We start from the raw sequence: 22,151 nt of genomic DNA on the forward strand, positions 1-22,151 counted from the left end.
GTCATACTACCCAGACCAGTAATTGAGGGTTTGAATGTTAGAACGTGTGATTTAACTGTAGCCAGGACAAGCGACTCAAGGGAAAATACATGATTGAGATGTTCGTGAGATTGCGGTTTAGTGGTGGTGGTGCTGGAGATGAATAGCATTTGATTCAATTATTTTTTAATTTATTTTTTAATTGGAGAATAATTGCTTTATAATGTTGTGTTGGTTTCTGCCATACAACCACACAAATCAGCTATAATTACACATATATCCCCTCTCTGTTGAGCCTCCCTCTTCTTCCCTCCCCTCCCCAGATTGATTCAATTATTTATTTAACAAGCACCAGATTTACTGTGGACCAGACCCTGTGTCCCTGATCACACAGAGCTCCCTGCACCGACATACAGCAAATTTCCACTGACTATCTAATTTTACACATGGTAATGTGTATGTTTTAATGTGACTCTCTTAATTCTTACCACCTTCTCCTCCTCTTGCCCTGTGTCCACAAGTCCATTCTCTGTCTGTGTCTCCCTTGCTGTCTTGCAGATAGGTTTGTCAGTGCCATATTTCTAGACTCCATATATATGCATTAATAAACGATATTAGTCTTCCTCTGACTTACTTTACTCTGTATAATAGGCTCTACATTCATCCACCTCATTAGAACTAACACAAATGTGTTCCTCTTTATGGCTGAGTGATATTCCATTGTATACATATACCACAACTTCTTTTTTTGTAAATTTATTTTATTTTTAAACCTCAAACACTGCATTATAATTTATTTTTTAATTGAAGGAAATTACTTTACAGAATTTTGTTGTTTTCTGTCAAATCTCAACATGAATCAGCTGTAGGTACACATATATCCCTTCCCTTTTAAACCTCCTTCCCATATCCCTCCCCATCCCACCCCTCTAGTTTGATACAGAGCCCCCATTTGAGTTTCCTGAGCCATACAGCAAATTCCCCTTGGCTGTCTACTTTACATATGGTAATGTAAGTTTCCATGTTACTCTTTCCATACATTGCACCCTCTCCTCCCCTCTCCCCATGTCCATAAGTCTATTGTCTGTCTGTTTCTCCATTGCTGCCCTGTAAATAAATTCTTCTGAAACATTTTTCTAGATTCCGTATATATGTTAGAATATGATATTTATCTTTCTCTTTCTGACTCACTTCACTCTGGAAATAGGTTCTAGGTTCATTCACCTCAACAGAACTGACTCAAAGGCATTCCTTTTTATGGCTGAGTAATATTCCATTGGGTATATGTATCACAACTTCTTTATCCATTCCTCTGTTGATGGACATCTAGGTTGCTTCCATGTTCTAGCTATTGTAGATAGTGCTGCAATGAACAATGGGATACATGTGTCTTTTTCAACCCTGGTTTCCTCAGCGTATATGCCTAGGAATGGGATTGCTGGGTCATATGGTGGTTTTATTCCTAGTTTTTTAAGGAATCTCCATACTGTCTTCCATAGTGGTTATATCAATGTACATTCCTACCAACAGTGCAAGACCATTCCCTTTTCTCCAGACCCTCTCCAGCATTTATTTTTTGTAGACTTTTTGATGATGGTCATTCTGACCTACGGTATGAGGTGATATCTCATTGTGATTTTGATTTGCATTTCTCTAATAATGAGCGATGTTGAGCATCTTTTCATGTGTTTGTTAGCCATCTGTATGTCTTCTTTGGAGAAATGTCTGCTTAAGTCTTTCTCCCACTTTTTGATTGGGGTGTTTGTTTTTCTGGCATTGAGTTGTATGAGCTGCTTGTATATTTTGGAAATTAATCCTTTGTCAGTTGTTTGATTTGCTATTATTTTCTCCTATTCCGAGGGTTGTATTTTCACCTTGCTTATAGTTTCCTTTGCTCTGCAAAAGCTTTCAAGTTTAATCAGGTCCCACTTGTTCACTTTTGTTTTTATTTCCATTACTCTAGGAGGTGGGTGGTAGAGGATCTTGCTTTGATTTATGTCATCGAGTATTCTCCCTGTGTTTTCCTCTAAGAGTTTTCTAGTTTCTGGTCTTACATTTAGGTCTTTAATCCATTTTGAGTTTATCTTTGTGTATGGTGTTAGACATTGTTCTAGTTTTATTCTTTTGCATGTAGGTGTCCAGTTTTCCCAGCACCACTTATTGAAGAGGCTGTCTTCTCCATTGTATATTTTTGCCTCCTTTGTCAAAGATAAGTTTCCCATAGGTGCATGGCTTTATCTCTGGACTTTATATCTTATTCCATTGGTCTATATTTCTGTTTTTGTGTCAGTAACATCCTGTCTTGATTATTGTAATTTTGTAGTATAGTCTAAAGTCAGGATGCCTGATTCCTCCATCTGTTTTTCTTTCTCAAGATTGCTTTAGCTTTGGTGTCTTTTGTGTTTCCATGCAAATTGTGAGATTATTTTTCTAGTTCTCTGAAAAATAGCATTGTAAGTTTAATAGGGGTTACTTTAAATTTGTAGATCGCTTTGAGTGGTATAGTCATTTTCATAATATTGATTCTTCCAATCCAAGAACATGGTATATTGCTCCATCTGTTTGTGTCATGTTTGATCTCTTTCATCAGAGTCTTACAGTTTTCTGCATTAAAGCCTTTTGTCTCTCTGGGTAGATTTATTCCTAGGTATCTTGTTCTTTTTGTTGCAGTGGTGAATTGGATTGTTTCCTTGACTTCTCTTTCTGATTTTTGAAAGACTGCTTATCCCTCAGGCATTTAGAATTTGGCAAACTCTGGGGGAAGTTGGCCAACTATTAGAGGACAAGTTCATTTTCTCAGGCTGCCATTAGTTGGAAACGTAGTTGTTACCGAAAGAAACAAGTCTAGTAGCAATAATCTTGAGTATGTACCAAGTGGTAAATGTTTAGTATAATGCCCAGACTTTTTTCTAGAACAGATTTCAAGTCAATAAATATCATTACAGAGACTAATAGTTCAGGTCTTGATTCCTCTATTATACTAAATGATCATGACATGACTGATTATGGTGAAATTGTCAAATCAATGAATTCTAAAACTGTACATGGAAATGATTAACTGGGGTGCCCTTCTGCGTTTTGTTATATTATCATGAAGCATGAGGATCAACAGTTAGAAATTTAGTTCAGAAAGTTGCCAGAGTATTTCTGCTAAGAGATGAAATTGGAAGGATTTATGGTATGCAACTTATCCAAGTATTTTTCTGATTCCTTCCATCTTCCCCCTATCTTTTGTTTCTTACCTAATTAATAATTTTAACAAAGGTTTTGTGATTGACAGCAAATAATGGACTTCAGTCAGCTCCCACCATGGCTAAGAGAGGAGGAAGGCTAAGGAAGAAATGTGGTGAAATCTTTAATAGCTGAATTTCTTAACTTGTCCTTCTGCTGCCCTCCAATTTACTCTCGTGTTTTGTTTGAAGTTGCCATTTGGAATCTAGAACAGAATAGCAAGGATGGATAATGTCTCAAATGACTATCTCTGGGAATAAAACCTAGCACGGGTGTCCTGTCGCTTATACATGAACAGTCACCCATGTCTGATTCAAAACCAGAGCACACAGGTGAAAGGGGCCTATAAATGCATAATATATGCATTACATGCTCAAGTTGCCAACTTGCCTCCTTTTACCTGCCATTGTTCTTCAACTGAAAAGGCCAAAAATAATATCAAAGAGACAAAATAGAAGATGATTTTTTCTGTTATAAGGGAAAGATTTCATTACTATTGACCAGTTTTTCCTCATAAATGTTTAAAGAATCTGATTAAGAAGGAGATTGAATCAAGTACTTAGAGGCACATTCCCTGCATACAATAATTTATGGTTATTCAGATCATATTTTCTGGAAATAGTTTATATGAACGGTTGACCAGATAATTGCAAAGTTTTCTATTTTGGTTAAGCAAATTGAGATAACTAGATCAACAGTCGATACACTATGATCTAGGTTGTTTTTAAGGAGAGAGTGGCTATAATATTTGTCCTATAGCTAGAGCTATCTAGTCAATATATTTATTAATAGTTAAAAAATCAGTGAAGTTTCATTTAAAGCATTGTTATCATGACTTAGTGTGAAATCTGGGGCTTCCCTTTATAGATTACTAAGTAAAGGTGATTCTTATTGTGATCCTGTTGGCCTCTCCTTGAAGGTTAGCCGCAGTGCCAGTGTATTTTTCTAGGGATGGGGTTGTCATGGTCCTGGAGCAGCACCCATGAACAACATGGGGGAAAATATTTCTTTAATTTCCCTTGATGAGCATCCCTCTCATGGGTCCTTTATGTAAGTACTTTTGGTTGGGCCAACTTCAATGCAAAAGGCAAAATCTTTTTAAAGGAATGCTAAAAGAACACACACAGTGATAAAAGAATAACATGATAGAACCCAAATACTAAAAACATTCACACACTTACTACTTGTGTAATAGTAAACAGATTTTGTTTTGAGTTGTTACAGCTTTAAATGGCCAGCTGGGGTCTTAAGCAAGTGCATTTATAGGATTGAGGCTCTAGGTGTGCTGTCCCAGTGAGTGAATGGAGGCTACACTGAATGTTCCTAGTCTGAGAGCCACCAGCACAGAGTCTTTAGGGGACTGGACCTGAATCTGGTTCGGGCATGTCCACCTGAATTCTCTGGTGTGTGGCCTCTGTAAGGTCACAGAATTAACCCCTTGACACAGCTTCAACAGAGGGATTTTCCTTCCACTGCTACTTTGTTTTCTTAGCACTCAGCAGGCTAGTCAGTATTGATCAGACCTTTGATCTCCTCATGACTCTGCTAGTGGGGACAGAGGACTGGGTACAACCAGGGTATTTTCCAAATCACATGGCCCTTTCCTGCACCTGTCTCTGGATGGGAAATGGCTGAGACATGAATGAGGAGGAGGCTGGAAACTAAGCGTTATGGCCTTGATGGCTGCTGACAGACAGGGTTGCTCCATAAAATACAAGTTGCCCAGTTAAATTTAAATTTCATATAAACAATAAGTCACTGTTGCAACTATTGCATGTGATATGCCTATGCTAGAAAGTACTTATTGTTTATCTGAAATTGAAATTTAACCAGGCATTCTGTATTGTTTTTGATTAACCTGCCAACTCTGTGCTGAGAAGAACTCTGTGGGAGCCTGTGGTCAACAGAGCCATCTCGGCAGTAGTCAGCAGCTGGCCCAGGACTGAAGTGGAGGGCTTCCTTGGTGGCTCAAAGAGTAAAGAATCTGCCTGCAATGCAGGAGACCTGGGTTCGATTTTTGGGTTGGGAAGATCCCCTGGAGAAGGAAATGGCAACCCACTCCGGTATTCTTGCCTGGAAAATCCCAGGGATGGAGGAGCCTGGCGGGCTACAGTACATGGGGTTGCAAAGAGTCGGACACGACTGAGCGACTAACACACACTGAAGTGGAGGTAGCACTGACGATCATAGATACCACCACAGTGGATGAAATTGCCAGAACTTCTTTTTCTCTCCTGGCTCCACTTAAGTCTCAGTGGACCCAAATATTGACCTTATGGATGGGCATTCAGAACTAGATTTAATTTGATTTAGAGAAATAAAGGAATGTCGCATTCTTGCACATAGGTGTCATACAACAAAACCTCAGACTCAATTTCTTACTAGATAAAATAGAAACAGTAAACATTACTGACTTCATAGTTTGTCTCAAGAACTAAATGAAATTATGTAGTTGACACAATTAGCACAATGCCTATCCCTTAATATGTAAGAGTTCAAATATGTCTCTCATCGTCAGGATGAGGGGAATGCTAAATAGAAATTTCAGAATATCTTTAGAACTATCCTTAGAGCAGCTACTTTAAAATAAAATTGTTGTATCCAGCACTTTCCTTCCACAGCTTCAGTCTTTTCTGGATCTTAATTCTTCGCCCTTCCAGCCCTTGCCCTGGGCCCAGATAGAGAATAAATTTGCATAGTTTGCTGCAAGGAGTAATGCACCAGTAGCTCCAGCATTAAATGAATATAAGCCCCTCCAGTATTTCCTTTGAAAATATGGGGGTATCTGTGAAGAGTCCAAAAGGAAAAAAGTTTCTGTGTAAGGCTTTTCTAAATATTGCACAGTCGACCCTTGAACACTATGGGGGCTAGGAGTGCCAGCAACCCATACAGTCAAACATCCCCCCGTAACTTAGAATTGCCTCCTCCCACCCCAATCCCTCTTGATGAAAGTGAAAGTGGAGAGTGAAAAATTTGGCTTAAAGCTCAACATTCAGGAAAACGAAGATCATGGCATCCGGTCCCATCACTTCTTGGGAAATATAGATGGGGAAACAGTGGAAACAGTGTCAGACTTTATTTTGGGGGGCTCCAAATCACTGCAGATGGTGACTGCAGCCATGAAATTAAAAGATGCTTACTCCTTGGAAGGAAAGTTATGACCAACCTAGATAACATATTCAAAAGCAGAGACATTACTTTGCCAACAAAGGTCTGTCTAGTCAAGGCTATGGTTTTTCCTGTGGTCATGTATGGATGTGAGAGTTGGACTGTGAAGAAGGCTGAGCGCCAAAGAATTGATGCTTCTGAACTGTGGTGTTGGAGAAGACTCTTGAGAGTCCCTTGGACTGCAAGGAGATGCAACCAGTCCATTCTGAAGGAGATCAGCCCTGGGATTTCTTTGGAAGGAATGATGCTAAAGCTGAAACTCCAGTACTTTGGCCACCTCATGCGAAGAGTTGACTCATTGGAAAAGACTCTGATGCTGGGAGGGATTGGGGGCAAGAGGAGAAGGGGATGACAGAGGATGAGATGGCTGGATGGCATCACTGACTCGATGGCTGTGAGTCTGAGTGAACTCCGGGAGTTGGTGATGGACAGGGAGGCCTGTCATGCTGCGATTCATGGGGTCGCAAAGAGTCGGACACGACTGAGTGACTGAACTGAACTGAACTGACTGAACCCCAATCCCTGGTTCACTGAATTGGGGGTTGATTTATTGTGAAACTCATCAACCACAGGAAGTTGGCTTTATGATGGTGTCTCAAAGACTGAGTTGTAGTAAATTTTAAAATATAATATTGAGAGTGATAGTCACAGATACATTTTTGTGGTGAGACAGTGAAAACACATGGTTTAAATATTGATTTGGGAAAACATTTCTAAGCAACTTCTTTAGTCTCTCCATTGCTGTAAATTTTATCCTCACCAACATAAGAAGTAACTGAAGTTTGGTGGGGGGGGAAACCTTTGTTTTGAAATAGTTTTAGATTTACAGAAGAGTTGTAAGCTTAGAAAAGATAGTTACAATGAGTTCCTCTATACCATTTACCCACCTTGTGAAGCTGTTGTTCAGTTGTTGTGTCAGACTCTTTGCGGCCGCATGGACTGCAGCATGCCTGGCTTCCCTGTCCTTCACCATCTCCTGGAGTTTGCTCAAACTCGGTGTCCATTGAGTCAGTGATGCCATCCAACCACCTCATCCTCTCTTGCCGCCTCCTCCTCCTGACCCTTTAGTTATTCCTCTTCCTAGAGTTTCTATGGATGCTGATCATAATAAATCAGGCACACTCGTGTCAAAGAGACTTGTTTAAAAGGAAACTCAGGAATCACACCAACCATATTTCCTACAAAACAATGGGACTCAAACCTTTTCTTTTATTTCCAGTTAAGGAAAGAGCTAGAAGAAAAGGGAATGGTGTTTACTTTTGAACTTGACCAAAATCCAAGTGGAGCCCAATAAAGAACAAGGAAAAACCTTCAGTGTGTTGGTTATCTAGGTTGGACCATTAGGCATTGAAAATCAGCATTTTTCTGATTAATACATTTAAGTCACTCCTCGTTAAATACACTTAAAAACAAAGGAGATTGGTAATTATCAACTGACAAGTTAGCAAAGCAACTGCAACTGATAAAATTTGCTGAACAGCATCTTAATTTTATACCCTATCCTGTGGGTGAGCCTAGGGCCTGGATCAGAATCACTGAGCAGCATTTCTCTAGCTCCAGTCCACTCTCCAGGCACATGCCATCGAGCTCTCCGATTCAGCCCAAATAATTCTGAAATGGTTCAGGATGTCAATTGTGTGCACCAAATGCACACCCACTGACTTTGCTGTCCCATCGCCATTTTCTTTGTCCGCTCTCATTTATAGCCACTGTGGATAATGTCAGAAGCTATTGCTGACAAGGTTCACTGAAGGCTCTGCAGCTTCTGGTGCCCACAAAGAGGTCACAGCCTTCTAGTTCTGGCAGGTGTCTACCTCAAGGGTGGCCATGATAGCTGTTGAGGTGCTGTCATCTGTACCAAGAGCATTAACCCCTGTTGCTACTGAGATTAATGGCATCAAAACAGCTGACAGCCTGCTCTGCAGCTCTTTTACTATTTCCCTCTTTTTATGAACAATCTTCACTCCAAGGTGTGATGTAAGTATAGAGATAGAAGGCCAAGGAGGATAATTTGAATTGATAGACAATACTCAAGTCTCTATGCCTATTGTTTTGGAACTCCTTAGTTCCTTTTAAAGGATTCTCCTAAAAAATTCTCCATGTTTCCAAACTCAACCTAAAACTGGGTTATGGTTTCAAAGAAGCAATTTTGTGTCAAATTGTCTCATAGATTATTTGAATATTTACTTTTCCCTGTAAGACTTAGGGTCTTAAACTCAAATGACTGTAGTGACCACTTACCTAACTTAAATAAAATCAAGCAAGTGGAGATTGGCAAATTGGAGAAACCATGTCCTATCTCAAAGGGGCAGTAGTTACTTTTCAGCTCCAACTGATGGTGGCCAAGCATGATTGTTGGAGATTTTCTGATTTTTCAAAAGAAGCTGGAAATCTGGTTGTTTATAATAAATCTTCTGATTTTCGAATATCATGAACTAACTTAACACTTGTAATGAGCACTATGCAAATCAAATAAAGCCTATTTATTTATTGCCCTGGACCCACAAGCCTCTCGTGGTCTGCTTTGGTGCCTACATGTTTTTTGTCAGAGTGGAGAGGCAATATGATGGTATCATATTTAGACAAATGCTTGCATCATCAGTATCATTAATTCCTTAAGTTCACCTGATGCATAGGACATTACAATGAAAAACCAAACAAGCTTATGATGTTTATTAGAAAGTAATAATAACAATTTTAAAGAACTTAAAGTGTCCAGCACCTTAAATGTAGAATTGTTAGTTCTTTTATTCATCTATCAATTCAAATCCAAGCATGTCTTAGGAGAGTGAAGCTCAGGGAATTAATTTAATTAATTTGTCCAAGTGCAGATCAATACATCTAGGAAGTCACAGAGCTGGAATTAGAACCAGAGACCACTTACTTTCTACCACTTCACACTGCCCATGACACTAAAACTCCATCCAGTGGATAAGTACAAGTTAGGAAGGAATCTCTTTTCAGTAATGATATGTGTATGTGTGTGTCTATCCTTGCACACATGTCTGACTCTTTGCGACCCTATGGGCAGTAGCCCACCAGGCTCCTCTGTCCATGGGATTCTCCAGGCAAGAATACTGGAGTGGGTTGCCATTTCCTCCTCCAGGGGATCTTCCAACCCAGGGATCGATCCTGCATTTCTTACCTCTCATGCGTTGGCAGGAGGGTTCTTTACCACTAGCACCACCTGGGAATAAGTTCAGTTCAGTCGCTCGGTCATGTCCCACTATTTGAGACCCCATGGACTGAAGCACGCCAGGTCTCCCTGTCCATCACCAACTCTCGGAGTTTACTCAAACTCATGTCCATTGAGTCGGTGATGCCATCCAACCATCTCGTCCTCTGTCATCCCCTTCTCCTCCTGCCCTCAGTCTTTCCCAGCATCAGGGTCTTTTCAAATGAGTCAGTTCTTCCCATCAGGTGGCCAAAGTATTGGAGTTTAAGCATCAGTCCTTCCAATGAATATTTAGGACTGATTTCCTTTAGGATGGACTGGTTGGATCTCCTTGCAGATAAGGGAATAAGTTACAAGAATTTATTATAAACCTGCAAGTCTGTGTGCCAGAAGAGAACTCTCCAACCCAAGAACTGTGAGAATCTTTTTCCTTGCAGAGTTCTTCATTCCTATTGAGGGTGTCATCTTCTTGGACTCTTCCTCTTCCCCTTCCTCCTTTTCCTTTTCCATCTGGCTTTTAGTTTTTGGTACTAGGGATCCAGTGCTGTCAATCACTACATTGCGGGGGATCCTAGTCCCACTTATACTAACATGTCATGCTTCCATTGCTGCTGGAAGAACATTGGGGTGACTTGGGTATTTGATCAGAGTAGAATCTACTGGTGTCATAGGACTCTTGAAATACTTGAAGAATTTACTGTACATTTTATTTTACCATTAAGAAAGGAGAAATATTCCCAAGAACAAAGAATGCATTTTTCTCTTCAAATTATGTTGGAGAATCAATATAAAAATGTGGATCTTTATTAAGAATTCTCATTCTAATTGAAATGTTAGTTTGATCTCTTGGAAGGTTTGAATCACTTTGAAGTTCCTGTGAAGCTCTAGGTGTTGGAGATTTTGAAGGCACATTTCTCTTCAAGTGTTGCTTTCAAGTGCAAATGACCTTTCATTTCCCTTAGACTAAGGGGAAACCATGAGTTATGGAGTCACCAACAGGACAAGGAAATGGGCAGGTTGATTTTCCAGCTGTCTTTCAACTCTGTGTTTCTCTGACTCACATTTCCTCTGTCCAAATCTGGCCTGCTTGCCTTTCCTTTTTGAATTCCACAAATGTTGGCTTTGGCAAATCTTCTTACACTTTACTAAAATATTCCTTGAGGAAATGTATGTGGATTTATTGTTGAACAACTCATAAAATTCTTAGGACCTTCTCTAAAGGTGACCAGAGATAGTATATAAATTAATTTTAGAAAAGATTTGAAAACTCTATAAAGGTAAAGATGATGATAACTGCAGGAAGCCAGCATTTTACAGAATTGTAGACTTTGCTCATTCTTCTTTTAAACACCACTTGGCCATGTACTGTGGCATGTGGGATCTTAGTTCCCCAACCAGGGATTGAACCCACGTCTGCTGCATTGGCAATATGGTGTCTTAACCACTGGCCCACTGGGAGGGAGCACCCTGTGGTTTTTATAGTACTCATTACTTCACGTTGCAGTTTTACATGTTATTCAAAGTGGGGTCGATGGACTGGTAGCACTGGCATGTCACCTGGGAGCTTGTTAGAAATAAATTATCAGGCTCCACCCTAGACCTACTGAATCAGAACTCACATTTTAACAAGTTCCCCAAGTTCATGTACACATTAAAGTTTGAGAATCTCTGTTCTTTCTGTCTCATCCAGATGTCTTTTTCATTCTTGCATTTCTAGCACTGAACACAGAGCCTTAAGGATACTTGGAACTTTATGAATATTTATTGACTGATAAATTGTTTCTCAGTGCTTGGAGATCTAGTCTAAAGGCCTCGTTTAGAAATGTTAGGAAGCTCAGGAGGTACAGCTAACTAAATATAGAACTTCACCCATTCAAGGCATCCTCAGCCTTTACTGTATATTGGAAACCTTTGGGAAGATTTTGGAAAAAACAAACAAACAAACAAACATAACACTCATACCTGGCTACTGTCACCCAAGTTTTGTTTAATGAAAATAGGGTAAGATCTGGGCAGTAGAAATTTAAATTTCCTCCAGGTGATTCTAATGTACAGCCAAGGTTAAGAACTGTTGCACTAGAAATAATCTTCCAAAAAGCTGTTTGAATAATTGAATTACTAGGTCCCAGGATAAGCAAAATTGAAACCACTCAGGAGTATAATCTGAAGTCTCATTAGTACATAACGAGCCATAATACAGTGGTACTGGGGCTAAGTTTGAATGTCCATACACTCTTGAAATATTTGGTATTTGTAGAAAGCAAGTATGTTCTATTTTTTTTTTTTGTAACAGTCATACAGAGTAACTGTTGAAAAGCATTGGTTTGGTCAAGAGAATAAAGGGTGACACTGAATCTTGGGAAGAACTATAACTTAAGTTTCTTAGTTGAGTATTATTAAGTATTTATAGTTTGTCAAACTGGTTTGGCTATTTTCTTCTGTTGGAAGAGAGATCATTACACAATTTATCAGTTTTAAAGCTGTTACTCAACTAGGTCAATTGTGAACTACATCCTTACTTTACAGAAGAGTACTGTACCCACTTGGCATATTTCACATATCCTTCCTTATTACCTTTTGTAGTTCTCCTCTTTTGGGCAACCAAAAGTATTCTGGTCTAGGTTAGAAAACAGTTTCATTGATGAATGTTTCTTCTCTCCTCCTTGACCCATCTATCTTGATGAGTATAGCCTTTCACTCAGGGGCAGGCTTTTAGTGGGGAGAATGACATCATTTAAGATGATGTCAGTGTTAGCATGTGGCTAATTCAGTTGAACTGACATTATGAGCACATTAGGGAAGTGCTTAACAAGTTAAAGTACATTTCCATATTGTCCCCTTACTTGTGCTTAGCTCCCTGGGGGGTTGTAAGCAAGTCTAAATTCTGCAGGAACTTCAGCCACTCAGTACAAAGGGCCTCACGCTTTCCTCAGTACGTCAAAGCTCATGAGAGTTGGAGAGGAAACTTAGGAGACTGCTGAAGAATCAGGATGTGATGACAGTGAGAAATTGGGGTCTCAGAGCTGATGGTATTATTGTGTAGATGCAGCATTTGCTTAGAGGTTCATCTATAGTGATGATTTAACCTGACATACTATCTTATGGATGAAGATTTCTTCTGCTCTTCTTTGAATATTAGGGTAAAATAAAAGTGACTATAACAAAGAGAACAAAATACAGTTGCAAGGCATCCTTGTTCTAGGTCATCATTCAGGGACCTTCAATATCATTCTTCTTTATTCATCTAAAACATGGTCTGCATCTGCATGGCTGAAGCTGAGTTCTGAATCATCTGTGTTACTATGTGTAGGAAGGAAGACAGACAAAGAAACTGTGAAAACATAGCCACACTTATCTACAAAGGAGAGTGGGGAATGTGGACTGTATTGTGGCAAGTCGTGTTTGTGCACGTGTGTAACTAGCAGTACAAGAACATGACTCCAAGTTTTGCCATTCAAGAGGCAAGAGAGCAGGGGATACTCAGAATACTCATTACTTGAGGGCTGTTCCTGGTTAGGTGCTAATTCCTTGGCATTTATGACTTGTTTTCTGCATGTGGAAAGAGTGAGCTTTGGAGGCCAATGAAAGTGTTCAGGCAGAGACATGTAGATGCTGGCACTTGGAACTGGTAAGGGTGGGCGATATTGGTGGGACACCAACAACATCTGGTACAGCATTTTACTTCCCAAGTTGTTGGCAAACCATTGATTTTATAGCTTTCCTCTATCAACTACCAGCCATTCATGTAGCAAAAATAGTGAAGAAACAAATACATATTCTGCCCTTAACCTCAAATCATAAAAACTCTTGGTTTTAAAATGAAAGTGACCAGTCGTATACCAAAAATTAAACTTAAAATTTTGAATCTGGGTCCACATGCTTTACTTAAATGAGGATGGGTGCAAAGTGCTGACAGATTTAATTATGAGTTACTTAAAAGGAATTTTCAGAGGATTGGGTGGTAAAAAGTATCTCAGATTTAGTTTTATGTTTGATGGTTTATTGGTTCTTTATTTTTTTTAAACTTTATTAAAGTAACTAATTGCTGACTCAGCTCCAGCTTATAATGTAGTTTGATAAAGTTAAAACTTTTTAAGCTTAGAAATACATACATACATATACATCTATATACTATTTTTAGCACGATCAATTAAATTCTTTCTAAGAATTATAAGTAATAGCAATACTTGCTCAATTGTGTGATTCATGTGGACTAGTTTAAAAACTACATTCATATGAGCATTGCTCTATTTAATTGTTTCTGTGTGAATGTAGCCATAACCAGTCATTGGATAAAGGCAGAAAAAAATGCAAAGTGTTCCTGTTTGAACTCAAATTCTGAAAGAAGAGAAATATAAATCAGTTAATAAATCCTGAGGTCAACTTGGAGATTTTTTTTTCTGTAGAATTGGAAGAAATGAACATTCCTTCCATGATTCTTTATCCATAAATAACTAAAAGAAGTTATAAGGTTTATGCATTTTTCCACTTCAGTTCAAATTAAGAGTTATGCCAACAACCTAGTTGGAAAAAAGCTCTTTGAAAAGTGAATTTAATTCTAGTTTCAAATAGATTGACATGCAAACCTAGCTTATTCATAGATTTCTGAAATGTGCTCAACAGAACCTTTAAATATAGCTCTTATAATATGAAAGAATTTTACCAGAATGATAAGCATAATTTAAATTGAGATGACCTTAATATCATTGAGTCACAGTGTGGTTCTACTGGAATTTGGAAGACCCTTCTAGCAGCAGGTGCTTTAAACATGCCCTGGGACTCACACCCAGTCTCCCTTCAGAGATTCTGTTGCTAATGTTTCAGGTTTAGAATTTCCACTCCACCATTTTTGGCCCATCAGCCCTTCAGTGAAGAAGCAGTTATTGTAATAAGGTTTGGGAATTAGAGATGACCAATTCCCAAACTTTACAAATTACTGACATTATACAGCTTTAAATTTTCCCAAATTGAAATGCCATGACTTTGAATTTTCACTCAGTCTAATTTTTAGGCAAAGACTCTGCTCTCTCAGGAAATTTGTGGGTCCCAAAGAACTGTTTCTGAGAACCAGAGACAACCAGTATTAGGCTATTGCTTTTTAAAAACTGGTAAAACACACATAACATAAATATGAGCATCTTAACTCTTTGACCTTTTAAAAATTTTATTGACGTAGTATAGATGTTTTACAGTGTTAATTTCTGCTGTACAGTGAGTGATTCAGTTATACATATTTTTAATGCTCTTTTCCATTATGATTTATCACATGATATTGAATATATTTAATAATTCCCCCGTGCTATATAGTAGGAAATTTTAACTACTTTAAAGTATACAATTCAGTGACCTTTAGTACACTCACAATGTTGTACAGCCATCACCTCTATCTAGTAACAATGCATTTTCATCACCCTAAAAGGTGATCCGTACCTTATTAATCAGTGACTCCCTATTCCTCTTTCCTCTAGCCCTTAGCAAACACTGATCTGCTTTCTGTCTCCATGGATTTTGGACATTTCATCTTCATGGGTTATGAAATTTGGACATTTCATACAAGTGTAAGTGTGCAGTATATGACCAGCTGTTGCTTAGCATGTTTTTTTTTTTATGTTCATCCATGTTGTAGCATGTATCAATACTTTTTGTATATATCAAGTTTTCTTTATCCAGTCACCCATTGATAGACATTTGGATTGTTTCTACCTTTTAGCTATTGTGGACAATGCTGCTGTGAACATTCGTGTACAAGTATTTTTTTTGAGTACCCGTTTTCAGTTTTTCAGGGTGTAAACCTAGGAATGGAATTCCTGGATTGTATGTTAATTCTATGTTTAACTTTATATATATATATATATATATATATATATAATTTATTTATTTTTATTGAAGGATAATTGCTTTACAGAATTTTATTGTTCTCTGTCAAACCTCAATATGAATCAGCAGTAGATATACATATATCCCCTCCCTTTTGAACCTCCCTCCCATCGCCCTCCCCATTCCACTCCTATGTTTAACTTTTTGAAGAACCAAGCCTATTCCTTTTAACTCAGCACAGTGGTACAATAACTTTATTAATGATGCCTTGCCTGGCAGCACCTTAAATTGTTCATAATTATTGTTTTTTCCTGACAGTAGAAATACTAAATTTAAATAAAGGAAGCTTGAGTCACACAATGCAAGCATTTTAACATTCACACTAGTTCTTATATATGTGACAGTATAACAGTAAGAAAGATGAAATGACCTTGATTTTGAGAATTGTTCCAGTACATACCAGGAATTACGTTTGACTGCTAACAACATAGGCTTGAAATTACAGTGGTTTTTCACCCTTAAATGCAAGCCTCTCAACCTCTGAATTACTGACAGTTTGGCTGGATGATTCTTTGTTGTGTGGGCTGTCCTGTGTACTGTAGAATGTTTAGCCTCATCCTTGACCTCTACCACTAGATGCCAATAACACACGCCCCTCCCGCCAGTTGTGGCAATTAAAATATTGTTAAATATTAACAGACATTGCTAAAGGTGCCCTGGGGGACAATATGCATGAAGTCTAGGGCTCCTTTTTGTGGCTCCACAATGTCAATGATAATCAATTTCCGTGTGTGTGTGTGTGTGTGTGTGTGTGTGTGTATGTGTATTACTGTGCCATCCTTAATGTGGTACTTTCATCCTCAAAGTTGCCTCATAGTGGGAAGATGGCTGCCACAGCTCCAGCCATATAATCCAGGTGAGGAAAATAAGCTGACTCAAGCCCCTGTAAAAACATTTCTCAACAGCTGTGCTTAAAGACTTGGTACTATATCTCATTGGCCACTTTTATCTGTAATGGAAGGGTGGACACGTTTTATTGCTGGTCCTATTTCCACACCTGACAAAATAATTGTTCTGTTAACAGGAAAAGGAGAAAAATGTATACTGTGTAGCCAAGTCGCTAAGTCACAAAATAGCAGATCTATTTCTGATTGTTGAGACCATGGGAGAAGATTGCATCCTGATGAGGAGTGGTGGCTTCTTCCAGGGGCAGCTGATCTTCACAGTGTCTGTCCCCCTGAAAAGATGTTTATCCTAGGACAGGAAAGGAGGGTGGGTTATTGTTCTGGTGTATGCTGCCGATGCTGGTCAGTCACTTCAGTCGTGTCTGACTTTGTGCGACCCCATAGACGAGCCCACCAGGCTCCCCTGTCCCTGGGATTCTCCAGGCAAGAACACTGGAGTGGGTTGCCATTTCCTTCTCCAATGCAGGAAAGTGAAAAGTGAAAGTGAAGTTGCTCAGTCGTGTCCGACTCTTAGCGACCCCATGGACTGCAGCCTACCAGGCTCCTCTGTCCATGGGATTGTCCAGGCAAGAGTACTGGAGTGGGGTGCCATTGCCTTCTCTGGTTCTAGTGTATAAAGAACCTTAAATTTCCCTAGATTCTAAAGTATAGAGAGGGCAGGTGTCATTTCAGTGCTGTCCATCATTGCCTTGGACATAGGGAGACAGATCCAGGTTGGTCTGGTCAACCTTCCACCTCCCTTTGTCACTGAAGATGAAAGTAGTAATAGCAGTAGTAGCAATATGCCCACAAGGCAGAAAATTTGGAGCCTCAAGCAGGTGCATCTCAGATCCAGTGGTATCAACAGTATTCTCAAACCTGAGATAAAATGAGACTTGGTAGCAATCACCAGCATATGGAGCTGGGTGGCACAGAATGGTGTTCTCACAAACACCATCAGAACCCTGGGTAGGGTTCCCAAATGGGAACAGGATGGGAAGGCCAGAGCAGAAGTACAGCGAGGGCTCTTTGTAGAGTCCTCTGTGTTCCAAAAGAACACAAAGATTGCAGGCTCTAGGGACCAGGTCACAAGAAGTAGGTCTGTGGCAAGTAGGGATTCTAACCCTTGGAGTATAAAGAGAGAGAGAGAGAACTTTTTTGTCACTGGTAAGGCTGGTGTGGTAGGTTGAATTGTATCTCCTCAGAAGACATGATGGGCTTCCCAGGTGGCTCAGTGGTAAAGAATCTACCAGCCAATGCAGGAGACACGGATTTGATCCCTGGGTCAGGAAGATCCCCTGGAGAAGGAAATGGCAACTCACTCCAGTATTCTTGCCTGGGAAATCCCATGGACAGAGGAGCCTGGCAGGCTGCAGTCCATGAGATTATAAAAGAGTTGAACATGACTTAGCAACTAAATAACAATAAAAAGATATGATGAAGTCCCAAATTGTGTACCTGTGAACGTGACCTTGTTAAGAAAGAAGGTGTTTGCAGATCTAAACAAATTGAGGTGGTTCTCCATTAGAGTGGGCCCTAATCTGATAGGTCTTGCATCCTTTATAAGAAGGACAGATATATACCAGAAGAATGCCATGTGAGGACAATGCCAGAGATGCCAGTGGTTCATCTGAAAGCTAAAGAGTGCCAAGGATTGCTGGCACCCACCAGAAGCTAAGAGAGGCATGGACTAGACTGTCCCTCAACCTCCAGAAAGAGCCCACAGTGGTGACACCCAGATTTCAGACTTCTGGAATCCAGAACTGTGAGAAAACAAATTTCTGTTGTTTTAAGCCACCTAGTCTGTGGTATTTCATGACTGCAGCTCTAGGAAACCAAGACAGCTGGGGCATATGTCTGACGCACATAAAATAAAAACTGGCCTTGACTCGGAGTCTGTCTGGGCACATTGGCCTTTTATGTGTTGTTTAATGTGAATTAGTAAGACAGATAGTACAGATCTCATCTCATAACCTTGTCCTGAAAATACTCTCCACTGTTTCTGTTGTGGGGGCTTCTAACAAATGCTCTTCTGATGGTAACATTGATTGAATCAGTTCCAGCCTCTGGGATTCTCCATGACATGATGTACATTAAAGTACTTGAGCAACAATAAAATCCCATTACAATTGTTAGATACCATTGTGTTGTCAGTACAGTTTTATAATTGTGGACCTGAAAACGAAGTGGTCAGAGGAATGTCAACAAGCATAATTAGATTTTTACCCTGTGTGATTCCAGGGGCCAAGCAAATAATGGTGAGGTGTGAACATCTGAGCAAGTCCCCTCAAGAAAACAGTCAGCCCTTACAATTGTATCTTGTTATAAAATTTGTCTGTAAAGGAAACTGGTCAGAAAAGCATTTGGAACAGGAAAATGCCCAACCGAGCACGCTGGAGCTTTGCTTTTCTGTGATGTTAAACCAGTCAAAGCCGGCCATTGTGCGTGCTTGACAGATGATCTCAGAGCCACCTTAGGCTACCAGCAATACATGACCTGCCCTTTTCTTTACTGGAGAAGCACCCAGAAGGTGTTGCTGCTGCGTCTCCTAGAAATAGTCTGGTTATGCAAAAACATGTTAAGGCAGAACGGCTCATAATCTAAGCCTTTGAGAGAATATCCTTCTTGATTGTGTTATAAAATAAAATAGAAGAAAACAAAGGATAAAGTTCTAAGTCCCCAAACCTAAGCTCAGACATTTATGCCCTGAGCTATAAAGGCCATAGTGTCAATGGCTCTAATAATATGGTCTAATGAGTTGGAAAAATGATGGCATGGTGGTTGCATTGCTGAACCCTACGGCTGACAGCTCAGGCAGAGCTGTCGCCAGTGGAGTATTCCAGAAAGATCTGGGAAAAAAACAAACAAACAAACAAAAAAAAAAACAAGAACAGAATCATGATGGAAGACCTTCGTGAATGACAAAAAAAAAATTTTTGAGTGCTTTATTTTCCATGGTTCGTTTACTTCCTACTGCTGCTGCTGCTAAGTCACTTCAGTCGTGTCCGACTCTGTGTGACCCCATAGACAGCAGCCCACCAGGCTCCGCCGTCCCTGGGATTCTCCAGGCAAGAACACTGGAGTGGGTTGCCATTTCCTTCTCCAATGCATCAAAGTGAAAAGTGAAAGTGAAGTCGCTCAGTCGTGCCCGACTCTTAGTGACCCCATGGACTGCAGCCTACCAGGCTCCTCCATCCATGGGATTTTCCAGGCAAGAGTACTGGAGTGGGGTGCCATTGCCTTCTCTGTTACTTTCTAGGGGCTGCCTAAATCCATCTTAACCTTTCTAGAGTTCTTTTTAAAAATGAAAAGAGCCTCTGCAAATTAACTAGCAAATTTTTTAAGAGGTAGATGGTATATATTGTTCCTGTTTTTAATCTTAGTGCTATAAACATTTATTGTGCACCTATTACCTCTCACCATTCCAGCTCACTCACCTCTGAATGAGTTCTAACTGACCTGATTTCCCCCTTAAAATGTTGTTTGTTTAGTCGCTAAGCCCTGTCCTACTCTCTGTGACCCCATGGACTGTAGCCCACAACGCTCCTCTGTCCATGGGATTTCCCAGGCAAGAATACTGGAGTGGGTTGCCATTTCCTTCTCTAGGGAATCTTCCTGACCCAGGGATGGAACCTGTGTCTCCTGCATTGGCAGACAGATTCTTTACCACTGAGCCACCTGGGACTACTCCCACCCCCAATGTATTTCCTGTAATATTGTGTAAGTCTCCACATTGGAATGATTCTGTTTCATCCTGGATGCTAGATCCTTGTCAGTTCAGTTCAGTTGCTCAGTCGTGTCTGACCCTTTGTGACCCCATGGACTGCAGCACGCCAGGCCTCCCTGTCCATCACCAACTCCTGGAGTGTACCCAAACTCATGTCCATTGAGTCGGTGATATCATCCAACCATCTCATCCTCTGTCATCCCCTTCTCCTGCCTTCAATCTTTCCCAGCATCAAGGTCTTTTCCAGTGACTCACTTCTTTGCATCAGGTGGCCTAAGTATTGGAGTTTCAGCTTCAGCATCAGTCCTTCCAATGAATATTCAGGACTGATTTCCTTTAGGATGGACTGGTTGGATCTCCTTGCAGTCCAAGGGACTCAAGAATCTTCTCCAACACCACAGGTCAAAAGCATCAATTCTTCAGCACTCAGCTTTCTTTATAGTTCAACTCTCACATCCATACATGACCACTGAACAAACCATAGCCTTGACTAGATGGACCTTAGTTGGCAAAGTAATGTCTCTGCTTTTTAATATGCTGTCTAGGTTGGTCATAACTTGTCTTCCAAGGAGTAAGTGTCTTTTTATTTCATGGCTGCAGTCACCATCTGCAGTGATTTTGGAGACCCCAAAAATAAAGTCTGCCACTGTCAGTGTCAGATACTTGTCAGTGTAGGCTAATTTTTTATTTAAGCTGTTTTGGAAATTAGGTCACTCTTTAATATGGAGCTTAAATTCCAGTCAACTGAGACCTTGATGTATTTTGTATATGGGTTTCCATGTAAAGTCTACTGAGATTGTGTGATTTATTTTTTATTCTAAGTTTTATTCTACAGTGTTAGTTTCCACCCTAGTATCCCACTTAATTGACTTCTTTATATTTCTATTGTCATGAAAATCTCTTCTCAGCTGTATGTAGTCTTAGTCTTTATCTTTATGATAGATAGTGTTGAGATTTATATAGAATTAGACCGAGAGTGATGAGGTCCAGACCTTGGAACCTCCCTGTAGGGTGACAACAACTCATTAACCTAGAATCATGTTATAAAACAGAGTTCAGTTTCATCTAATATTATAGTAAATAGTTTTCCATTTTATGCAAACAAATTTTATTCCAATCCAGAAAATATTTATTGATGAGAGAAGGGGTTAGCAAACTACTCCCAATTTGAGCTGGCTTTCTGTTTTTGAAAATAAAGTGGGCTTGGAATTCCACCATGCTGATTTGTTTACATATTGTATGTGGCTGCTTTTGTGGGTTGCCATGACAGAGTTGACTAGTATGACCCATAAAGCCTTCAATACTTACTGTTTGGTCCTCTACAGAAAAAAGTTGGACCTTAGGAAGAGAAAGACTTCACTTATGTAATTATCTTTCTTTCTGTGTAATAAATTTTCCCATCATTATCAACAGCATGTATAGTATCTTCTGTCTGAAAACATAACAAAATGAAAATACCTGTCTTGATTCCTCTCCATCCATTTTTCTATTCTCCTTGACCATAAATAAACACGGGAGTTTTCTCTCTTTTCTGCCCTTCCTTTCTCTCTTCATTCTCACTTGAACACATTGCAGTATGGCATTCATTCCTAATCATTCCTCTGAAGTGACTTTGTTCAAGTTCCCTGAGTGGCTTTCACATCACCAGCCCGAGAATTAAACATTCTCAGTTCACGTCTGACTTGACCTGTCATCTCCGTTCAGATGCAGTGGAGTCTCTTTCTTAAATCACTTTATCCCCTTGACCTTCAAGACATGGCTCTCTCTCGCTTGCCTTTGTGTTCTTTTCATCTTCCTACTTTTAAACATTGGCGTGCCCCAGGGCTCCATTGTTAGATCTCTTCTTTTCTCCATCTTCCCTCACTCCCTAGGTGCTCTTAACACATTTCACAGTTTTAAAGACTGTTCCTATATGTGATGACTCCCAAATTATATCTTTGGACTCACCTCTAGACTGAACTCCAATGTGAACCAGACATCCCCATTTGGATGACTAATAAGCATCTCAGACTTACAGGTTATAAAATAAACTCTTGATTTTCCACTATGCAAACCAGCTCCTGTTATAGTCAGCCTTATTTTAGTCACTGTCAATCTCATATGGTGGTCA

General features: G+C 39.7%; 1 long non-coding RNA gene across 4 annotated transcripts in view; it reads left to right on the forward strand.

Annotated features, from left to right (window-relative positions):
- Positions 1-22,151, forward strand: part of LOC129639356 (uncharacterized) — an 81,551-nt gene that overhangs the window by 54,787 nt on the left and 4,613 nt on the right. Inside the window, exons 3-5 of one of the 4 annotated variants that reach the window (XR_008708352.1) lie at positions 15,022-15,111; positions 16,237-16,286; positions 17,882-18,407. This is a non-coding gene — a long non-coding RNA (uncharacterized LOC129639356). Of the gene's footprint in view, positions 1-15,021; positions 15,112-16,236; positions 16,287-17,881; positions 18,408-18,555; positions 19,055-22,151 lie in introns of those variants that run through there. The other 3 variants (XR_008708353.1, XR_008708354.1, XR_008708350.1) reach the window with 3 other exon arrangements.

Source organism: Bubalus kerabau, chromosome X (assembly GCF_029407905.1).
Source record: "Bubalus kerabau isolate K-KA32 ecotype Philippines breed swamp buffalo chromosome X, PCC_UOA_SB_1v2, whole genome shotgun sequence".
NCBI lineage: Eukaryota > Metazoa > Chordata > Mammalia > Artiodactyla > Bovidae > Bubalus > Bubalus kerabau.